A 24926-nucleotide genomic window follows, 5' to 3' on the forward strand; every position below is an offset into this window, starting at 1 on the left:
TGTTTGTGAAATTTGAACAGGGTCGTGGTTGAGTTCTTGCACCTATTTTCTGAGAAAAAAAGCTCTGTATATGTGTAGTTAAATGTATTCAAAGTCAAAACTGTTCTGTTTTTGTATAACACAAGGAGGGTTAGAATAATAATTAATAAAGGGTCCCAATGACCATTGACACCAATACGGAAAGATAGGGAAATTCCAAAATGCTGAGTTGTCACCAGAACAGAAACAGTACAACAAACGAGAAGAAATCTTCCAGTGGAGATGTCTGTTCCAATGACAACCATCTTAGAGACGATTCCCTTATTTTGTTTTTCTTTGTGGGAAAGGAAGTAATTATTCTTAGTTGGTAATTCCCTACTCTAAAGCATGCTAGACTTTTTTTCATTCAACACAGCAGGCTGATCATAAAACAAATTGACAGCTCAGGTTGGAGCCACTGTATTATCCGATGTTAGTACACCAATCTCCCCTGCTGTTCTGTTGTCTTCTTACAACGGGACGGCCTCCTGCAGAACACTCCAGTCAGCGGTCTCAGCCATTGGCTGAAAGCCTGATCGGGAGTCGGTTACCAGACCTTTTTTGGTCATGCCCTTTCGACAGACGTTGGCCACAGGACCGGCTGCAGTATACACAGGCAGAATGTCGGCCGGTTTCTACTGAACTGTCTAACGCCACTCAACATTTGGGCCATGTATACAGGGATTTAGCAAAACTAAAAAGTTGGAAGAAGAGCCTGCTAATGTAAGGTAAACCAGCTTTTTAAAATGAAATCTGGGGACAATTATTTTTTTACTAGTAATGGCAGCAATCAGCGACTCTCTGCCCATCGCCGCCACCGCCCGCCTCACAGCCTGTCAAGTCTGACTCTCCGGGCTCCGGCTACTACTGGGTGGGAAGCGGAGAAAGATCACTCTGCCAGGGAAGGCAATGAGATAAGCAGGCAGGTGGCTGGCCGGGACTTGAGCCAAGGCAGAAGAACATGTGAGCGGAGCTGAATGGGCATGCACTCGAAACTGAAGAAATATTCCCTCCGCTCCGACCAGCACATGATCTTCAGAAAGGGGCACAGATAGTGGAAAAAAAATACACCCCTAAGCTAGTAGGAGCGGCAGAGCAGGGGGTGTATAATTCAAATTTTTTTTTATTGTGCACTGACTGTCTTTGAAATTGCCCCAGCCCCTGTTCAAATCCAATCCGGGGACAAAACTGGGGACAGACTTGGTCTGGGGACAGTGTCCTCAATCCGGGGATGTCTGGTCACCATATGCTAATGAAATAAGGCAAATAAACTGCTCTTATTTACATAGGCCATTATAAACTACATAGCGCTAAGAACCAATAAGATGACACTGTCCCTCATAAAGAGATGAAAAAGCTCATGATGGAGGTATCACTGGGGTATCAAAACCATCACAGGAAGTATATCTTCAAACAAATGGTATGTCTTAAACACTCTTACCGGAGCCGTTGGGCCTGACTGTCAGCGACAACGGATCAATCAGACATGGGTGTTCCCAATCGGTTGGTAGACCGGATATCCAAGAGATCCAATGGGGCTTCAGGGTGCTCATGGAGGGGATCTGGATAGAAATAATTACAATTGGAACCACTGGACAGAGTTCACTCAATCAGACGGTGGGAGAGCCAAACGATTCAAGCAAAGTTAGGAAGTATTCAGTGGATACTAAATGGAAGGCCCACAAAGACTCACGTCCACAGAACATGGAAGAAAGAAAAAAGGGAGGGCTCCCAATGGTGTAGGTCAGAAAAATATATAAGGTTTTATTTGATAAAAAACAACATACAAATAAAAGTGATCACTGTAGAATAAAAAGCAATATGGGCAATGATGTACCTGGCCCGAACTTTGCTTGGATCGTTTGGCTTTCCCAGCGAATTGGAATATCCATGTCTGATTGAGTGAGCAACTCTGTCCAGTGGTTCCAGTTGTGATTATTTCCATCCAGATCCCCTCCAGGAGTACCCTGAAGTCCCATTGGATCTCTTGGATATCCGGTCTACCATTCGATTGGGAACGCCCATGTCTGATTGATCCGTTGTCCAACGGCTCCAGTAAAGCCCCATACACACGGTCGGATTTTTTGCCAACAAACTTCAAAATGAGCAAGTTTTCAAAAAAATCCGACCGTGTGTACACTCCATCGGACAAACTTTTTTGTTTTTTTATCGGACAAAAGTTCGCTCTGCAAACAGACAAACTTTTCTGCAACAAAAGTCCTACGGTGCAAAGTCCTATCGTGTGTACAGAGGTCCATCGGACTTTTGTCCAAAGTTCAAATACACATGCCCAAAACCAATGTTAAAATCAACCAACAATAGCAGAAGTTGACCAAAGGGTGGCGGTAAAGAGCAGAAGAGAGCAGAAAAACGACGTGATGTTGGGAAAGTTTTAGGAAAGTTTGCAGAAAAGTCCTGCCGTGTGTATGCTATGGGTGTGCCCGGCCAACTCCCTTCGGACAAAAATCCACATAAAAGTTTGTTTGAAGTCCAACCGTGTGTACGAGGCTTTAGAGTGTTTAAGACATATTACAGACAGGAACAAGGTTTTTTACATATAAACATACAATGATAAGGTTATTTGCATCAAACCGATCTCTTAACATATACAGTACATCACTAAACATTGAAAAGATCATACATTCAATTTAACAAAATGCACATACAGAAATAAAAACTTTCAATCATTCCCTATCTATTGTATGTTTTTAAAAGAATCATTGGATGTCTGTGGGTGGGTTTTAACTAGTGTTGGTCTGTTTTTTTCATTGCATCTGGAAAAACTGTTCTTAAGTGTCTTGCTGAATCCAATCATACGTTCCAGTGAAATTCCAACTACTTAGCGAGCTGCCAAAACTGCTCCAACAAGTTACCTAATACCATTGTTCATTTTGATAAACAGAATTCAGATACTATTATTCTGGACCTTAGATTGAAAAATCTCACCCATGCGATGTTGGGCAATATGTCCTTTAATATCACAGAACTGCAGCCAATGTGTGGGAAATTAACATTTTTCTGCAACACATGAGCACATTCATAAAACAGATGTGAGGTTGTGTAGTGTTTTTCTGTAACCATATCCCATTTTTTTTAAATGTCTGGAAATTCCTGCAAATTATGTTACTTTGCTATAAAAACAAATGACGTGTCATTGCAACAGGATATGACTTATAATGTCTCCAGCATTAAACTGCAGAATCACAATTTTTAGAATTACTGTATATACTCAAGGATAAGCCGACCCGAATATAAGCCGAGGCAACTAATTTTACCACAAAAAAATGGGAAAACATATTGACTCGAGTATAAGCCTAGGGTGTCCATCTGCATGCCTCACTGTGCCTCACTTTGCCTCACTGTGTCCATGTGCATGCCTGTGTCCATGCCTCACTGGTGTCCATGCCTAGGGCCTCGTACACACGACCGTTTTCCTCGACAGAATCCATCAAGAAACTTGGTGGCAGAGCTTTTTTGCAGAGGAAAACGGCCGTGTGTATGTTTTTCATCGAGGAAACTGTCAAGGAACTCGACGAGAAAAAAAGAGAACAAGTTCTCTTTTTCCTCGACGGGAGTCTCAATTTCCTAGTCGCGTTCCTCGTCGGGCTGGTTTTCGACGAGAAACACGTTCGTGTGTATGCTAAGAAACCTGCGCATGCTCAGAATAAAGTATGAGACGGGAGCGCACCTTCGGTAAAAGTAGCGTTTGGAATGAAGATAACACATTTTTCACGCTGTAACAGTCTGAAAAGTGCAAATTGTCTCTTACCAAACTTTTACTTAACACGCAGTAACATGAGATTAGCAAAAGCAGCCCCAGGGGTTGTGCCAGTGGAATCGAACTTCCCCTGCCGCTGTATGTGTTGTACGTCACCGCGTTTGAGAACAAGGAGATTTGGTCCTGACAGTGTGTACGCAAAGAAAGCTTGACAAGATTCTCAACAAGCCTGACAAGGAACACATCGAGGAAAACGATGTTTCATTTACGACGAGTTCCTCTGGTGTGTATACGAGGCCTCACTGTGTCCATGCCTCACTGTGCCCATGCCTCACTGTGCCCATGCCTCACTGTGTCCATGTCTACACTGTGTCCATGTCTACACTGTGTCCACTGTGTCCATGCCCATGCCTCACTGTGTCCATGACTAGACTGACATTTAACATGGGAGTCTATGGAAGGGGTGCCCGGCTTTGAAAAATCGGTGCTCCCCAGCCGTAGGTCCCCGAGACAACAAACTTTGCACACTTATGTAGGACAGTTTATATATAATGTACCCAGAAAAGTGTCATTGAGGATGCTACAGTCTGGCTGTAGTAGCAAAATTGTTGAAGTGTATTATAGCAAAAACATTTTTTTAAGTTTTGGATGGATAGAGTAGGTTAGAGATGGTTAACTCCCTTGTTAGCTTACTTTCTGCTGTCTGAGAGTTAACTTTGCTTTTATACTGAAGACTCAACAGGATGTAAAAGGAAATCATTGCTGGTTCACACCAGATGCAGTCCAGTGCGTTTTTATCCTGCATCATAAATGCATGAACAGTCTTTAACATGGATTCTAATGGCCCTAGTATACACCAGTGCAGTCAACAAAAGTAGAACATGTTGCATTTTCTTTCTGTATGAAACACATTTGGAACACTGCAAAACACATCAAAAATGCACCAGAACACACATGTCACTAACTATCCTCAATTGAGATGAAGAACAAAACTGCACTGGAATGCATCAAAAACGCACCGAAATGCATCGAAACCCATCAAAAGCCCACGTAGAAACACATCTGGAATGCAGCAATTGTGGTGTGAACTGACCCTAAAAAAAAGGGGAAATTCCCTTTTAGGGTTAATTCACACATAGTGCAGTGACAAGCATTTTACTGCACCGTTAACCTATCACCACAAGGACACACAGAAAACAATTGTATTCTGTATGCCCCATTCACACACTGCAATGCAACATGCTGCATTTTATCACAGCACGCTGTACAGAATTGCATGGCACTGTACAGCAGTGCATCATGCTGTTGTACAGCGACATTTATTTATTTATTTCAGGTACTTATATAATGGCGTCAATTTACGCAGCACTTTACATATATATTGTACATTCACATCAGTCCCTGCTCTCAAGGACCTTACAATCTAAGGCCCCTAACTCAGTTTCACATAGCTCCCAACTGTCCCTAATTTTGAGGGACTGTCCCTGATTTGGAGCAATGTCCCTCTGTCCTTCTTTTCCCCTCATGTGTCTCTTATTTTGGTTTGATCTATATGGTTGTTTGTAAAATGTACTTTTTATCTTTCAAAAAGTGTTTCCCAGTGCTAAGCCTTTTCATTCAAATTTTAAATAGCTGCATTTGAAAATTTGAAAAGCTAATATAAAAGAATAGCAGTGGTAAAAAATAAAGCCCTTGTAGATTTATTTAACCTTTAATTAACCTTTTGTGGTTAATTCTCCTTTAAGGGGGTGTGACATGTCCTATGCCTACATACATTTGCTAGTAGGTGTCCCTCATTCCCATCTGAAAATGTTGGGAGGTATGCATTCATACATACACATACTACGGCCAATTTAGACATGAACAAATTAACCTACCAGCATGTCTATGGAGGGTGGGAGGAAACTCCAGGCAGGTAGTGTTGTGGTTGGCATGAATAAAGTGTACTTTTGTACACTTCAAATAAAGTTTACACACAAAAAACAAAAACAAAGAAAGAGCTGTGTGTGATGCGATGAATCATGCATCATACTGCCCACTATCACAGTTGGGAATGGGCAGCTGCCATAGAGGTAAAGGGCTCTGGCAGCTGTCTGTTCTTGTGCAAAATCGGCATTAGACAGTTGTCACCAAATCAGGTCTCTCAGCCGGAACAAATACCCACATCTGTTTTGTTGACACTTCTAAAGTTTGGATTTCCATTCACTTTCTGGGCTCCATTTACTAAAGGCAATAAGCTGTTCACTTTGTAAGGAAATGTTCATTTTGCAAGGGAATTTTCCTTAGCTTAGTGAATGTGGTCAGGGCTGGACTGGGACAAAAATTTGGCCCTGGACTTCATCCAGACTGGCCCACTTTGACAGGTCTCTCCCATGTCGGCCAGACAACTCCCGCCCCCCCCCCCCCCCCGGCCACCCGCACCCCCTCTCCCCCTTCACTAGCCACTAGCCATTCTACTTTATTAGAGTATAATGTGGCTGGTACTGGTGCTTTTATAGGCAGTACCAGTGGGGAAGCTACACATTATTTCACCTGGGGCAAAGAATCAGTTCGGTATACCCCCCCCCCCCCCTGCTTATGTGACAAGATTAGGCAGAAGTGAGAAGGAGGAGGGCGGCGGTCTGCTGTCACTGTAGCCGGCCCACTGAGCCATGGGCCCACCGGGAAACTCCCTGTAGTCCCAATGGCCAGTCCATCCCTGAATGTGGTAAAGATTCACTTTGCAAAAAATACCCAATCATGTGCAAGAACAGTGTTTTTGCTTGCACATGGTTGGAAGGTTGAAGTCAGCAGAGCCTCACCTGTTTCATTAAGGTAAGCAAACATTTCCTTGCAAAGCCTATTTACCTTTAATAAATCAACCCCTATTAGTGACATTGGTCGTCAGGACAAACAGAAAGCGAGAATCTGCTAAGCAGTGACTCAGAAAGCAATCAAAAATTGACATTGGTTCAAATTCAAAACAAAAATGGATACACTATCTAGGAAACAATGTGGGCTCACGTGGGAGTGGAGTGCTAAAATGTAGCAGGCATTCACATATGTTCAGATTCAGGGGACACTTTTTCTCCGAATTAGGGAACCCCCTTTTATGTCAAGGTCCATCTCCATGGCTTTGATTAATTACATTTGGTTAAAATGAATGAATATGCATTATCTTACATACAGTAGCACATACATTTATGGTATACATAAACAAAAAGTGACATGTTTAGGTTGTAGTCAGAATCTTCACCCGTAATACGTAGTGACCCCAACCACCAAGGCCTGTGGCGTGCCTTGGCCTAGCTGGACGGTACGCCTAAAAGAGGGCATACCCTGAATATGAGAATATGAGAAATGAATGAATGAGAAATGAAAAATGAAGCCTATACCTGAAAAGGGGGGCCGGGAGGGTGGGAATCAGGAAAGAGACCGACGCTGGACCCGGCAGAGAAGGGAGGATAAGTACTCCCCCAGACTCCGCCTACAAACACAGGCCGGCCTCCGTCCAGCCTTCCAACTTGTAGTCAGAATCTTCACCCGTAATACGTAGTGACCCCAACCACCAAGGCCTGTGGCGTGCCTTGGCCTAGCTGGACGGTACGCCTAAAAGAGGGCAAAAGACACAAGATAGGTAATGAAGCTTTATTGAAAACAGAGTATATTTAATCCAACAGGGTGGCAAACGCCCTACGCACCTCCAAGTGAGGTTCAGGGATATATCTACTATAGCAGGAGGAACTCCAGCGACCCATGTGCTTGATGATGTATGACGGGACCCCTTGCTTGGATGCTGCGGACGCTGCCCCAATTCTAAAGGAATGTCCGGAAAAGCGCCCTGGATTCAGATGCAGTTTGGCAAGAAGAATCCTGACGTGCCCAATGAATTGTTTGGCGGTGATAGGATGCGCAGGAAAGGGGAGCAACGGACTATCCCGGGGTGAGTTTGAGAATACCCTGCAGAGAGAGTCGAGCACCTCAACCGGGCACCAGCGATTGTGAGTCTGATAGTACTTCACCACAAACCCCTGACCAATCTGCCTGGTCTTGTTGTTGGGGAGCTGTAGCTCGTAATGCTCGGGAAACCTGGTCAGACTCCCTCTGAGCAAAACTGGAGCATGGCAGCTGGCTCTGGCCACCTCCCCGGGACGGAGGAAGCCAAAGAAACTGAGGTGGATGGCAGCTTTAAGGACCAAGCTGGGACCCATACCAAAAGGGGAAGAGGACAGAATATCCGACAGGTCGCGGAAAATCTGCCCGGTAATGGGTTGACGGGATAACCGTGAGGACCCCTGAGTTCTCTGGATACCCCTCAGCACGGCTTTTAGAGGGTGAGCAGCAAAAATGGACGGCCTGTCCGGCACTTGTAGGGACCTGAAATGCTGAACCCCTGCCAAATATGTTTTGATGGTTCTGGCCGATAAGGTTAGCTCACTATGGCAATACGCAGAGAACGACATGAAGTATGAAGAATCTGTGGGACCCTCACACGGAAATAGAGACATGAATCTGAGAAAAACCCTCCAACCCGTGGTGTATGCCTTCAGCGTGTTCCTGGACAACGACCTGTTGGCCAGCTCGACCGCCTGAGACCGGAAAAAACTTAATCCATGACCAACAGTGCAAAGGGGGGAATTGGCTGGCCCGTCCGATCTGCTGCCGGATGCTGAAAGAAAAATTGTGGCATGTTGAGCCGAGATAAGGCATCTGCTGCACCGTTCTGATCTCCCCTAATAAACTCCCCCTGGAAATGAAATTTATACGACAAGCCCAGCCAAGTCAGCTTGCGCATAAATGACATGATCAAAAGGGATCCTGACCTGCCTTTATTGATAATTCTGGCTGTAGCCAAATTATCCGTAAAGAATATGACTGACTTACCTGCCCAGCCAGGGCCCCAAGTGACTGCCGCCGCCAGGATCGGGTAAATCTCAAACAATGCAGAAGTGAGAGCAAATTTTGGCAGATGGGACACCTCTGGGGGCCAGCGACTAGCTAACCATTGCTGACCAAAGATGGCGGAAAACCCGACCGAAGCGGCAGCATCCGAAAAAACTCGAGGGGAATTCTCTGAAGGCTGCGGGATGAACATGGAGATACCATTCCAGCGACAGAGGAACTGATCCCACATGATCAAATCGGCTTGGGCATCCCTTGGCAACCTGACCGGGGAGTCCGAATCCTGACCCTGGGGAAGCACAGCCAGTAACCTGGACACAAACGCCCTGCCCTGAGGAATGATCCTCATGGCATGGTTGAGCATCCCCAAAAGAGACTGCAAGTCCCTTTTTGAACATACCGGGGAACGGACAAACTGATGGATGACCTGACGAATCCTGGCCAGTTTCTCCAAGGGCAGGCTAGCGACCATAAGCTCAGAGTCCAGCGTGATCCCCAAGAAGGTGATGACCTTGGCTGGGCCCTCCATTTTATGAGCTGCTAGCGGGACGTCTAACCCTGAAAATAAACCCGTAAGCACCTGCAGATCCCTGGGTGGGCGCCCAGGGTCTTCCAACAACAGGAAGTCGTCAAGGTAGTGAATGACCCTTTGACAACTACCGTAGTCCTCCAGGATCCAATGCAATGCCCGGGCAAAGGTGTCAAACAAAAACGGACTGCTTTTTGAACCAAACGTTAATTTGGTAGCGAAAAAATACTGCCCTCGCCATTTGATACCATGCCACTGCCAGAGGGCCGGACTAATGGGAAGTAGTTTAAAGGCGTCAGTGATATCCGCTTTGGAAAGCCAAGCACCCCTACCCAACTGTAGGATGTGTTGGATAGCCAAGTCAACAGATGCATATTTTAGTGAAAATTCCTCGGAGGGGGTGAGTGAGTTGAGGCTAGGAATATGAGAGGAATGAGGCGCAGACAAATCGTAAATTAAACGGAATTTATTAGAAAATTTGCCGGAGACCACCCCGATGGGGCTCACCCTCCACATGGAAAAGGGGGATGATGAAAAGGGGCCGATGAGGAACCCCTTGGCCAGCTCTGCTAGAAGCAACTCGTCGACCATCACTGGGTTGTTCTCTGCAGACCTTAAATTATTACACTCGAAAGTTTCTGTTGGCAGGGTGATGAGGCCAGTATGAAACCCTGCAGAAAACCCTTCCAGCAAAAACTGCCTGACTGCTGGTGCTGGGTGGTCCTCAAGGAGATCCCCTAGCAAAGAAACGTTGACTCGGCTTAGTCAGGCTGTGCTAATTGGCTTGATCAAGCAGGCGGACTTGGGGTGGGCCCTGAAGCAGTTAGCGCAGACATGCAACAATCTACACTGGTTGAAATTGCAACCTGCATAATTGTAGTTGTTACACAGCTGCGCTTTCCCAAGGTATCGTATGGGTCTACCCAATTTGTCCACCTGCCCCAGGGTTCCAGCAGACCCCCCTGCCACCTGCCTGGAGGGCCCTACCTGACTGGAGGCTTCCACATTGGAGCACCAGGCCGTGGTATGAGCCGAGGACTGGCAGCTGGTACATACCGGGGATTTTTGACCAGCAAAGTGTCTGCAAAATAGCTCCATGTCAATGGCCCCCCACCATGACACCACCTGGAACTGAGCCCAGGTAGCTGCCACCTTAGCCGCAAAGGATCGGTGGTAATCATAAAAAATTGTGCCACCGTATTTATGGGCCAGATCCACAACCTTATGAAGATAAAGGTCCAACTCCTCCCTTCTACCTGGGCTAACAGCGCAGATGATATCCCTAAAAATACCAAAAGCCAGCACAAATTCCGGTACACTGAGTTTTCGACTCAGCCTGGGGTCTTTGGTCTTTAGAACTACCGATACCTCCCCACAAGAAAAAGATTTGTTCTCCGACACATCCTGAGCCGCTATGAGCAGGGAGGCCAAGTTAACATCTTTCCCCTCCAAGATGTCCTTTTTGATGTTGGCCGGGATGAAATGGGCTGGAGATACAACAGGTGGGGCAGCCGACGGAGATGGTACCGCTGAAGGGAAAGTAGCGACATTACCTGCGGCTGGGCTTGGGAGCGCTAACGCTGGGGATGCTGCATCCACCACGGTAGAGGCTGGTATTACTGTATTAGCCACGGCCCGGGCCTCCATCACCTCCATCCTTTCCTGCAACTGGACCATGGAGGTAGCCAGTGTGTTTAGCAGCGCATGGACCTGTACCAATGCGTTATGCACCGTCGCATGCTCAGCGCTGGTGGCGGGAGATGATTGTGACAGGGGTGGGAAGCATAGCCTAAACAGTTCTGCTTTCCTAGCCGAAGAGGGGAAAGGAATGCCTTTGCGGCGGAGTTCAGCCATGAGTCTGGGTACGGTCCAACTTCTCAAGGATGGTGAATTTCCGAGCTCCGAACCCCCGCGAGGCGGTGTAGGTGGGACGAACGAGAAGTCCTCGCTATCAGCCACTTGAGACATACCGAAATCTAAAGAGACAAACTTCAAAGAATAACATGAAAGCCCTCGCCCCTCAGCCAGCCCAAATGCGTGACAGCCTAGGTGGCCGGAAATAGCGCGTGATCTACCAAGCGGGACCCCGACCCTGAAATGATGAAACGAAATGAGTGAAATGAGTGAGCCCGAGCGACCTGCAGCGCGACAACAGGTAATTAAAAACGAACACTCAGGGCTACGATACCCACAGGAGCGTGGTGGGTATGTATAAATGAGAAATGATGGTGCCATACCAGACATGAGATGTACGGCGAGAAGATTGTGGTCCAACAATCAATTAATGACCCTCAGCCTGTACGGAACTGTAGACGTGACAGAACCAGAAAGCAATATGGACCTGGAAAACTAACTATACCCCTAAAAGCGAGCAAATACGTACCAGCTGACACCGGGAAGACACTGTAATCCGACCTGAAAGAGTTAATACCATGTACCGACGGAGAAATGAGCGCAAGAAATGTATAACCAGACAACAGAAATGAATGTGGTAACGATGTGAAATTGCCGCCCTAAAGCGACCGCATCCCCCACCCGAAATGCCCAGTGAGGTGGCAACTGCCCTCCTTGTAAGATTGAAGCAAACGCATGACCGATTAATCAATGAAAAAACCGCACGTCCGACACACTGAAGATGACCGACCTATCAGTGAAAGCCGCATGACAATTTACCATTGACAGATCGCATGCGATTCCCCCGAACCTGACTTATGACACGTACAGCCGACATGCTGCATGACAATCCCAGAAGACCAATGGTAAGACGATCTGCCAAGCCAAACGCAAGACCGTCCTGACCAGACAAATCGGATGGTAGTTTGTGCACGGCAACCGTGCAGTTACCCCCCCCCCCCATCGCATTACCATCTTGTCAGACAAACGCCTGACCGTTCCCATCAGACAAATCGCCTGACTGTTACATCAGACAAAATCGCATGACTGTTTCATCAGACGAATCGCATGACTGTTTCATCAGACGAATCGCATGACTGTTTCATCAGACGAATCGCATGACTGTTTCATCAGACGAATCGCATGACTGTTTCATCAGACAAAATCGCATGACTGTTTCATCAGACAAAATCGCATGACTGTTTCATCAGACAAAATCGCATGACTGTTTCATCAGACGAAATCGCATGACTGTTTCATCAGACAAATCGCATGACTGTTCATCAGACCAAATCGCATGAGTGTTCATCAGACCAAATCGCATGACTGTTCATCAGACCAAATCGCATGACTGTTCATCAGACCAAATCGCATGACTGTACATCAGACCAAATCGCATGATCGATACATCGGACAAACCGTATGACCGCTTCGTCAGACAGATCGCATGACCGTTTTATCTGACAAACGTATGACCATTCATCAAAGGCAAATCGCACGGCTGTTGCGAGATAATCGTGTGGTCGTGCCAGATGACCATGATGAATTGCCCCCCCCCCACTACTGACTGAGACCGATCTTACCCCCCCCCCCTCCCAAGACTGGCAAATCTGTATGGGGAATACATGACACAGGGTGGTCAGCAGTCAACCAATAACATTAATGACAAGCCAGATAAATAACACAAATGCAGGCAGATATTAGGAACCCCCCCTCCCCTGGCCCCTAGCCCCTCCGGCCAGAACTGGCGACATGTATGATACCCCCCCCCCCTTGTGAGGCTCCCGGGGTTTCCCCTGTGGCTGCTGAAATGAAAGCTGTCAGCCAGGCCCCCCCCCGTCAGCCAGCCCCCCCTGTCAGCCAGGCGGCCCCCCCCCCCTCTGCCACGAGGCGAATACACAGGTGAAAATGTGGGGACTGTGGCTGCTGAAATGAAAGCTGTCAGCCAGGCCCCCCCCGTCAGCCAGCCCCCCCTGTCAGCCAGGCGGCCCCCCCCCCGCTGCCACGAGGCGAATACACAGGTGAAATGTCCCCAGTGCTGGTCGCGGCCCCCCCCCCCAGAATACCTGAAGCCCTCGAGGCTTGGAGACGCACTGGAGCCGCGATCTCAGCTCCCTCCACGCTGGTTGGCGCCCGGAAATGACGTCGGCGGTCGCGGCGGAAGTGACGCACATCCACAGGAAAGAGACCGACGCTGGACCCGGCAGAGAAGGGAGGATAAGTACTCCCCCAGACTCCGCCTACAAACACAGGCCGGCCTCCGTCCAGCCTTCCAACTTGTAGAGTCAGTATGACAGAGGAAAGCCTAAGCACTTCCTGTTATTTATTCCTTACAGTAGGGTGACCAGACATCCCCAGTTTCAGGGGACAGTCCCCTGATTGAGGACACTGTCCCCGGACCAAGTCTGTCCCTGGTTTTGTCCCCAGATTGGATTTAATAGGGGGCAGGGGCAATATTTCTTCAGTTTCGGGCACATGCCCATTCAGCTTCGCTTGCATGTTATTCTGCCTTGGCTCAAATCCTGGCCAGCCACCCGCTTATCTCCTTGCCTTCCCTGGCAGAGTGATCTTCCTCCGCTCCCCAACCAGTAGTAGCCGGGGCCCGAAGAGTAAGACTTGAGAGGCTCTGAGGCGGTGGCGGCGATGGGCAGAAAGTTGCTGATTGTTGCCATTACTAGTAAAGAAAAAATATGTCCCCGGATTTCATTTTAAGAAATCTGGTCACCTTACTTTACAGGGTACATCTACTACAAAACTGTCATGTATTCAATAGAATGAACTCTGCTCCTGGATACTGAATAGAAGTCTCAAGCAGTAAACTTGCATGAAAATCTGTCTCACCTAAAATGATGCATTTCTTTTCTGACTTACTGAAACTGTCGCAGTTGGCTGCCCAGGATTACAAGTGCTAGATTTGGAAATACATACTAAGGCCTTGTACACACGGGCAAACATGTCTGCTGAAAACGGTCCACCGTACCGTCATTCGACGCATGCGAGGGATGGCGGCCGCTCGGACATGTACGGTAAGTCTGTACAGATGACCGAACATGTCCGACAGACAGGATTCCAGCGGGCATGTTTCTAAGCAAGTTTAGAAACATTTGTCCGCTCGAAAACGGTATGGCGGGCAAATGTACGCTGGAATCCTGTCCGATCGGCCGTACACACGACCGAACAGGTCTGCTGAAACTGGTCCGCGGACCAGTTTCAGCAGACATATTCGGTCGTGTGTACGGGGCCTAAGGGGTGTATTTATTAAAAAATTAATGTATAACAATTCATTCAGTGCATGTACATTCGTTCTACACAAATGGGGCAAAAAATAATGTTATAAGGCCATTTGCTTGAATTTTTTTCAATGGGAAAAAAAAACACATTTAGCTACTACATGGCTCTATACCACGGGAATTTCCTATGATACTTTGCCAACATTCAAAAAAAATTGTAAACTAATATTTGAATTAGGGGTGGGGCATTCATTTATAGGCATGGTCAACAGGGAGAGGAAAAATGTGGTATGCGAGTGAGTAGCTGTAAAAAAATGCTTCTAAATATTGTGTGTGGCTTAAATAGGGGTGTGGTTAAAGAGGAAGTAAACCCTTAACCTTCTTTTAAAAAAGAAACCCTGTAAGAGAAAGTCATAATGAGCTAGTATGCATAGCATACTAGCTCATTATGATTGACCTACCTGAGATCGAAGCCCTCAAAGTTCTCGTCGTTCCCTTCAGCCGCCACCGCCATGTCTCTTGCAGTCTTCTTCCTTGTTTCGACACTTAGGCGATGTGACTGGCCGGAGCTGCGATGACGTCACTCCCGCGCATGTGTGCGGGAACGGCAGATCCCTGCGCATGCATGGGATTACGCCATTAACCCCCATTGCCTCATTAACAAATGGCGCACTCAGTGAGCCTCCGCCGTTGTCTACGGCGCGCATGCTTGGCAGACATCGGTGCAGGCCTTACAGCAAATATCTCTTTAACCGTGTAGGTTAAGGAGATATTTCTTGCACCTACAGGTAAGCCTTAATCTAGGCTTACCTGTAGGTGCAAGTTGTAAGGAGGGGTTTACAACCACTTTAAATAGAGTCTGGAAGAAAAAGAAAGAAAAAAGAAAGAAAAAGAAAGAAAGAGAAAGAAAAAGAAAGAAAGAAAGAAAGAGAAAGAAAGAGAAAGAAAGAAAAAGAAAGAAAGAGAAAGAAAGAAAGAAAGAAAGAAAGAAAGAAAGAAAGAAAGAAAGAAAGAAAGAAAGAAAGAAAGAAAGAGAAAAAGAAAGAAAGAAAGAAAGAAAAAGAAAGAAAAAGAAAGAAAGAAAAAGAAAGAAAGAAAAAGAAAGAAAGAAAAAGAAAGAAAGAAAAAAGAAAGAAAGAAAAAAGAAAGAGAAAGAAAGAAAGAAAAAATGAAAAAGGAAAAAAAGGTGGAATGAAAGAAAAGAAAGAAAGAAAGAAAGAAGGGAGGAAAGAAAGAAAAGGAAGAAGGAAAGAAAGAAGAAAGAAAGAAAAGGAAGAAGGAAAGAAAGAAGAAAGAAAGAAAAGGAAGAAGGAAAGAAAGAAGAAGGAAAGAAAGAAGAAAGAAAGAAAGAAAGAAAGAGGGATTGAGGAAGAGAAAAAAAAAAAAGAATAAAGCCCCATACACACTATGGGGCAGATTCAGATAGAGATACGACGGCGTATCTCCTGATACGCCGTCGTATCTCTGAGTTCCGTAGTCGTATCTATGCGCCTGATTCATAGCATCAGGTTCCGCATAGATACCCCTAAGATCCGACAGGTGTAAGTGACTTACACCATCGGATCTTAGGCTGCAATTCCAGGCCGGCCGCTAGGTGGCGTTTCGTTTTTTTTACGCAACGAATATGCAAATGAGGATTTCCGCTGATTCAGAAACGAACGACCGCCCGGCGCATTTTTTTTACATCGTTTGCGTTCGGCTTTTTCCGGCGTATAGTTACCCCTGCTATGTGAGGGGTATCCTATGTTAAGTATGGCCGTCGTTCCCGCACCGAGTTTTGAAATTTTACGTTGTTTGCGTAAGTCGATTCAGAAAAGAGCTGGACGTAAGTTACGCTCACGTCGAAACCAATGACGTCCTTGCGACGTCATTTGGAGCAATGCACGCTGGGAAAGTTTACAGACGGCGCATGCGCAGTTCGTTCGGCGCGGGGACGCGCCTGATTTAAATTTTACACGCCCCCTAGCCGCGGAAATTGAATTCCGCCGAGGGATTTACGATACGCCGCCGCAACTTTAGAGGCAAGTGCTTTCTGAATAAAGCACTTGCCTCAAAAACTTGCGGCGGCGTAACGTAAATCAGATAGGTTACGCGGATCTAAAGATCCGCTGACCTATCTGAATCTGGCCCTATCAGTTTTCCTGCAGGTTTTTCTCTTCAGGTTTACCAAAACCATCTAATATGAGGTCAAACCTCAAGAGTTTCAATTTGTATGCAATCAGGCAGACCCTTGCACTACATGGTTTTGGTAAGCCTGAAAAGAAAAACCTGCAGGAAAACTGATGGGGCCAGATTCAGATACAATGGCGTATCTTTTGGCCGGCGTAACGCATCCCATTTGCACTACGCCGACGTAACATAGTGAGGCAAGTACAGTATTCACAAAGCACTTGCTCCGTAAGTTACGTTGGCGTATCGCAAATGGGCCGGCGTAACCCCGCCTAATTCAAAGTAGGCGGGCTATATTTAAATTAACCGCAACCCCATGTAAATGAGGGCCCTTCGTACGGCGCATGCACGCGCATTCTCAGAATCACGTCGCAAATACTCCCTACGAAACGACGTTGGCTCAATGCTTTCGACGTGAACGTAACCTATGCCCAGCCCCATTCACGTACGCTTACGCAAACGGCGTAAAATACGACAGGTGTTCCGTCGTCCATACCTTGCATGGGATGCACCATCTTTTTGGTGGTTTATCTTTACGCCGGCGTATGTCTTACGTAAACGGCATAGCTTACTGCGACGGGCATACGTACGTTCGTGAATCGGCATATCTTGCTCATTTACATATTCAACGCGAAAATTCAAGTACATGCCCCTAGCGGCCAGCGTAAATATGCACATGACACAAGAAAATGATTCCAGGACACAAGAGACTGATTTCAGGACACAAGAGACTGATTCCAGGACACAAGAGATTGATCCCATGACACAAAAGACTGATTCCACGACACAAGAGACTGAGCTGCTACAATACTTACAGACACTTCAGACTCAGGGCGTCCTCATCACGGTCCCATTCACAGAAAAGATTGCATGTTTTTTACCCAACCCTGTTTGTTGTTCGCAGGAGATGGTGGCTAGCTTCCAGTTGCAGATCGGAAGAGGTTGAACCTTTGTGGCCCTCTTAAAGATCTTTAAGATGGAGTCCATTCAAACAGTACAACCAGCTGGATGCTACAGCTGGATCGTCAGGATGCCTATCCTCACATCCCATTTTTTTTCTTTCCTTTTCCTACCAAAATAAGTAAGTTTGACAATCAGTTAGACGCATTCCCACTTTAACAGCCTATCCTTTGGCATATAAATATCTCTGAAAATGTCTGCAAGGATCTCAGTGCCATGTCAGCTCCACTCAGAGAACAGGTTCGCCACTACCTGGAAGTCTGTTTTCTTCTATCCAGGGCTGTCGCACCAAGATGTCCTCACATATACCATGCAGAGATATGGCTGGGTTATCAGCTTCCAAAAAAAGGGGGGGGGAAGCAAAGACAACTTTCTCCAACCCAGTGGTTAGTGTGCCTAGGGGTGCTCCTCTGTTTTGCTTCCATTAGAGAAAGTAGTTACAGTCAGGAACAGAACTCTGAGGACAGATACTTTACTTAATTGATGGCTTCTCAGTGCCTCAGTCATCTTGGCACAACATCATCATGCATACCGATGATTCCTTGGGCGCATGGGCAACTAGGATTCTTAGCGCAAAGAAGGAAACAGGATTTAGCACAGTTAATAACAGTGTCACTCAGTATGAGTAGCAGTCCAGGGTGATGGAAAGACCTTGAGGAAGTCACAGCCTGTTAGAACCATTAGATTGGATAATTGTTATGAATCATGTCTGCAAGACAGCCTGAAATGAAAGCTGTCAGCCAGGCCCCCCCCCCGTCAGCCAGGCGGCCCCCCCCCCCGCTGCCACGAGGCGAATACACAGGTGAAAATGTGGGGACTGTGGCTGCTGAAATGAAAGCTGTCAGCCAGGCCCCCCCCGTCAGCCAGCCCCCCCTGTCAGCCAGGCGGCCCCCCCCCCGCTGCCACGAGGCGAATACACAGGTGAAATGTCCCCAGTGCTGGTCGCGGCCCCCCCCCCCCCCAGAATACCTGAAGCCCTCGAGGCTTGGAGACGCACTGGAGCCGCGATCTCAGCTCCCTCCACGCTGGTTGGCGCCCGGAAATGACGTCGGCGGTCGCGGCGGAAGTGACGCACATCCACAGGAAAGAGACCGACGCTGGACCCGGCAGAGAAGGGAGGATAAGTACTCCCCCAGACTCCGCCTACAAACACAGGCCGGCCTCCGTCCAGCCTTCCAACTTGTAGAGTCAGTATGACAGAGGAAAGCCTAAGCACTTCCTGTTATTTATTCCTTACAGTAGGGTGACCAGACATCCCCAGTTTCAGGGGACAGTCCCCTGATTGAGGACACTGTCCCCGGACCAAGTCTGTCCCTGGTTTTGTCCCCAGATTGGATTTAATAGGGGGCAGGGGCAATATTTCTTCAGTTTCGGGCACATGCCCATTCAGCTTCGCTTGCATGTTATTCTGCCTTGGCTCAAATCCTGGCCAGCCACCCGCTTATCTCCTTGCCTTCCCTGGCAGAGTGATCTTCCTCCGCTCCCCAACCAGTAGTAGCCGGGGCCCGAAGAGTAAGACTTGAGAGGCTCTGAGGCGGTGGCGGCGATGGGCAGAAAGTTGCTGATTGTTGCCATTACTAGTAAAGAAAAAATATGTCCCCGGATTTCATTTTAAGAAATCTGGTCACCTTACTTTACAGGGTACATCTACTACAAAACTGTCATGTATTCAATAGAATGAACTCTGCTCCTGGATACTGAATAGAAGTCTCAAGCAGTAAACTTGCATGAAAATCTGTCTCACCTAAAATGATGCATTTCTTTTCTGACTTACTGAAACTGTCGCAGTTGGCTGCCCAGGATTACAAGTGCTAGATTTGGAAATACATACTAAGGCCTTGTACACACGGGCAAACATGTCTGCTGAAAACGGTCCACCGTACCGTCATTCGACGCATGCGAGGGATGGCGGCCGCTCGGACATGTACGGTAAGTCTGTACAGATGACCGAACATGTCCGACAGACAGGATTCCAGCGGGCATGTTTCTAAGCAAGTTTAGAAACATTTGTCCGCTCGAAAACGGTATGGCGGGCAAATGTACGCTGGAATCCTGTCCGATCGGCCGTACACACGACCGAACAGGTCTGCTGAAACTGGTCCGCGGACCAGTTTCAGCAGACATATTCGGTCGTGTGTACGGGGCCTAAGGGGTGTATTTATTAAAAAATTAATGTATAACAATTCATTCAGTGCATGTACATTCGTTCTACACAAATGGGGCAAAAAATAATGTTATAAGGCCATTTGCTTGAATTTTTTTCAATGGGAAAAAAAAACACATTTAGCTACTACATGGCTCTATACCACGGGAATTTCCTATGATACTTTGCCAACATTCAAAAAAAATTGTAAACTAATATTTGAATTAGGGGTGGGGCATTCATTTATAGGCATGGTCAACAGGGAGAGGAAAAATGTGGTATGCGAGTGAGTAGCTGTAAAAAAATGCTTCTAAATATTGTGTGTGGCTTAAATAGGGGTGTGGTTAAAGAGGAAGTAAACCCTTAACCTTCTTTTAAAAAAGAAACCCTGTAAGAGAAAGTCATAATGAGCTAGTATGCATAGCATACTAGCTCATTATGATTGACCTACCTGAGATCGAAGCCCTCAAAGTTCTCGTCGTTCCCTTCAGCCGCCACCGCCATGTCTCTTGCAGTCTTCTTCCTTGTTTCGACACTTAGGCGATGTGACTGGCCGGAGCTGCGATGACGTCACTCCCGCGCATGTGTGCGGGAACGGCAGATCCCTGCGCATGCATGGGATTACGCCATTAACCCCCATTGCCTCATTAACAAATGGCGCACTCAGTGAGCCTCCGCCGTTGTCTACGGCGCGCATGCTTGGCAGACATCGGTGCAGGCCTTACAGCAAATATCTCTTTAACCGTGTAGGTTAAGGAGATATTTCTTGCACCTACAGGTAAGCCTTAATCTAGGCTTACCTGTAGGTGCAAGTTGTAAGGAGGGGTTTACAACCACTTTAAATAGAGTCTGGAAGAAAAAGAAAGAAAAAGAGAAAGAGAGAAAGAAAGAAAAAAAGACAGAGAAAGAAAAAGAGAGAGAGAAAAAAAGAAAGAAAGAGAAAGAAAAAGAAAGAGATAGAGAGAAAGAAAGAGAGAAAGAAAGAAAGAAAGAAAGAAAGAAAGAAAGAGAAAAAGAAAGAAAGAAAGAAAGAAAAAGAAAGAAAAAGAAAGAAAGAAAAAGAAAGAAAGAAAAAGAAAGAAAGAAAAAGAAAGAAAGAAAAAAGAAAGAAAGAAAAAAGAAAGAGAAAGAAAGAAAGAAAAAATGAAAAAGGAAAAAAAGGTGGAATGAAAGAAAAGAAAGAAAAAAGAAAGAAGGGAGGAAAGAAAGAAAAGGAAGAAGGAAAGAAAGAAGAAAGAAAGAAAAGGAAGAAGGAAAGAAAGAAGAAAGAAAGAAAGAAAGAAAGAAGGGAGGAAAGAAAGAAAAGGAAGAAGGAAAGAAAGAAGAAAGAAAGAAAGAAAGAAAGAGGGATTGAGGAAGAGAAAAAAAAAAAGAATAAAGCCCCATACACACTATGGGGCAGATTCAGATAGAGATACGACGGCGTATCTCCTGATACGCCGTCGTATCTCTGAGTTCCGTAGTCGTATCTATGCGCCTGATTCATAGCATCAGGTTCCGCATAGATACCCCTAAGATCCGACAGGTGTAAGTGACTTACACCATCGGATCTTAGGCTGCAATTCCAGGCCGGCCGCTAGGTGGCGTTTCGTTTTTTTTACGCAACGAATATGCAAATGAGGATTTCCGCTGATTCAGAAACGAACGACCGCCCGGCGCATTTTTTTTACATCGTTTGCGTTCGGCTTTTTCCGGCGTATAGTTACCCCTGCTATGTGAGGGGTATCCTATGATAAGTATGGCCGTCGTTCCCGCACGGAGTTTTGAAATTTTACGTTGTTTGCGTAAGTCGATTCAGAAAAGAGCTGGACGTAAGTTACGCTCACGTCGAAACCAATGACGTCCTTGCGACGTCATTTGGAGCAATGCACGCTGGGAAAGTTTACAGACGGCGCATGCGCAGTTCGTTCGGCGCGGGGACGCGCCTGATTTAAATTTTACACGCCCCCTAGCCGCGGAAATTGAATTCCGCCGAGGGATTTACGATACGCCGCCGCAACTTTAGAGGCAAGTGCTTTCTGAATAAAGCTTGCCTCAAAAACTTGCGGCGGCGTAACGTAAATCAGATAGGTTACGCGGATCTAAAGATCCGCTGACCTATCTGAATCTGGCCCTATCAGTTTTCCTGCAGGTTTTTCTCTTCAGGTTTACCAAAACCATCTAATATGAGGTCAAACCTCAAGAGTTTCAATTTGTATGCAATCAGGCAGACCCTTGCACTACATGGTTTTGGTAAGCCTGAAAAGAAAAACCTGCAGGAAAACTCATGGGGCCAGATTCAGATACAATGGCGTATCTTTTGGCCGGCGTAACGCATCCCATTTGCACTACGCCGACGTAACATAGTGAGGCAAGTACAGTATTCACAAAGCACTTGCTCCGTAAGTTACGTTGGCGTATCGCAAATGGGCCGGCGTAACCCCGCCTAATTCAAAGTAGGCGGGCTATATTTAAATTAACCGCAACCCCATGTAAATGAGGGCCCTTCGTACGGCGCATGCACGCGCATTCTCAGAATCACGTCGCAAATACTCCCTACGAAACGACGTTGGCTCAATGCTTTCGACGTGAACGTAACCTATGCCCAGCCCCATTCACGTACGCTTACGCAAACGGCGTAAAATACGACAGGTGTTCCGTCGTCCATACCTTGCATGGGATGCACCATCTTTTTGGTGGTTTATCTTTACGCCGGCGTATGTCTTACGTAAACGGCATAGCTTACTGCGACGGGCATACGTACGTTCGTGAATCGGCATATCTTGCTCATTTACATATTCAACGCGAAAATTCAAGTACATGCCCCTAGCGGCCAGCGTAAATATGCACATGACACAAGAAAATGATTCCAGGACACAAGAGACTGATTTCAGGACACAAGAGACTGATTCCAGGACACAAGAGATTGATCCCATGACACAAAAGACTGATTCCACGACACAAGAGACTGAGCTGCTACAATACTTACAGACACTTCAGACTCAGGGCGTCCTCATCACGGTCCCATTCACAGAAAAGATTGCATGTTTTTTACCCAACCCTGTTTGTTGTTCGCAGGAGATGGTGGCTAGCTTCCAGTTGCAGATCGGAAGAGGTTGAACCTTTGTGGCCCTCTTAAAGATCTTTAAGATGGAGTCCATTCAAACAGTACAACCAGCTGGATGCTACAGCTGGATCGTCAGGATGCCTATCCTCACATCCCATTTTTTTTCTTTCCTTTTCCTACCAAAATAAGTAAGTTTGACAATCAGTTAGACGCATTCCCACTTTAACAGCCTATCCTTTGGCATATAAATATCTCTGAAAATGTCTGCAAGGATCTCAGTGCCATGTCAGCTCCACTCAGAGAACAGGTTCGCCACTACCTGGAAGTCTGTTTTCTTCTATCCAGGGCTGTCGCACCAAGATGTCCTCACATATACCATGCAGAGATATGGCTGGGTTATCAGCTTCCAAAAAAAGGGGGGGGAAAGCAAAGACAACTTTCTCCAACCCAGTGGTTAGTGTGCCTAGGGGTGCTCCTCTGTTTTGCTTCCATTAGAGAAAGTAGTTACAGTCAGGAACAGAACTCTGAGGACAGATACTTTACTTAATTGATGGCTTCTCAGTGCCTCAGTCATCTTGGCACAACATCATCATGCATACCGATGATTCCTTGGGCGCATGGGCAACTAGGATTCTTAGCGCAAAGAAGGAAACAGGATTTAGCACAGTTAATAACAGTGTCACTCAGTATGAGTAGCAGTCCAGGGTGATGGAAAGACCTTGAGGAAGTCACAGCCTGTTAGAACCATTAGATTGGATAATTGTTATGAATCATGTCTGCAAGACAGCCTGGAAGGTGCACTGCAAGGGACTGTCGGTCAAGGAAAGCAGAGATTCCCAGCCAAGGAGGGTAGTCTTAATTGCGCTGGAAGTTTAAACAGCCCTTTTAGCACTTTGACCTTGCTACACAGAATCAAGGGAAGGCCAGTCTCCTTGCAGTTGAGCAACAGGGCAGCAGTTGCCTATATTCAGCTCCAGGGAGGAACTCGCAGAAATATGCTATTGAGAGAGGTAATACCCATAACGTCTGGCATGGAAGATCACCAGCAAATTCCGGAAGCAGTTTACCTCCCAGCAAATTTTTGAACAGACAGGCAGACTGACTATCGTGCAAGCTTCCCAGAGCACAAAGAGTGGGTCTACATTCCAGGTCTTCTCTGAGCTGGTCTACAGGTGAGGCCTACCGTAGACAGACCTCTTCGCTTCCCACAGTAATCACAAACTTTGGGTATGTCTGACCTTGTTTCCGCACCCCAAGGCGCAGGGGACAGATGCCCTGGTCTATCCTTGGGGTTGCAATCTAGCATGTATATTTTTCCCACAACATCTCTCGTAATGAGATTCCTCTTGAGTCTGTCAAGGGGGAATATGGTTGTCATAGCCAATCCTCCATTTGGTCAGGAAGCCCTCAGTTTTCCCTGGCCATTCATTTCAGGATACAGAAGACATTTCCCCTCCACAACATATGCAGACTGGGGCTGCAAGCAGGCACGCTAAAAGGGGATGCTGGGCAACTCAGGTTGCTCCAGATTAACTCCAAAATGATCGTTACCTTATTGTGTGCGAGAAGGCACTCTACTTACAACATCTATGCCTAAATCTAGAACAAGATTGCATTTTCTCAGTAGGGCGAGACATTGATCCTACTGCCCACTCCAGTGACACTTCCTCTAGGCCATATTGGACATCAGCCTTAGCCTATCCTACTTGAGCTTGCAAGTGTCGGCTATATCTTCAATAACAAATTTAAATGGGCCAAGAATCTTTCAGTTTGCACAAATTTGAGGATTTGGTCGCCAAGGAAAAGCGATCTATTGGTGTTGCTGGATCTTATGTCAGTTTAACCGTTTGCTCCAACAGACTAGTGCTCGGTTCGGACCATTACCTACAAGGCAGTTTCTAGTGCAAGAACTTTAAGCAGAAGGTTGTCTAAGATTCAAGCTCTTGGAGCTTCAAAGAAAATAAATGCAAAAGGAAAATTACGGTAAGTAATTGATACAATTTTCCATTTTTAATGTAAAGGGATACTTTTTGGTTGCCATGGACAATCTCAAGTTTCCAGGCAGAAAGAACAGTATATAAAATATAAAATTGCATGCAGGGCACTGGATAAAGCATTAGGGACAAAAGGGATGTGAAATTATTTGATACAGTAATGTAGTCTGTAAGATTACAGTGTACTGTATGTGTTATGTTTTTTGTACTTTGCTGCTGGGCTCCACCCCCATGCGTCACGATGTTCGCAGATGATCCGGCAGAGGACACAGCAGGGGGACATCACAGGATCCTGGTGACAAGGTAAGTGTGTTGTACCAGGATTCTGAAATGCAAGCCTGAGTG

This window comes from Rana temporaria, chromosome 4 (genome assembly GCF_905171775.1).
Source record: "Rana temporaria chromosome 4, aRanTem1.1, whole genome shotgun sequence".
NCBI lineage: Eukaryota > Metazoa > Chordata > Amphibia > Anura > Ranidae > Rana > Rana temporaria.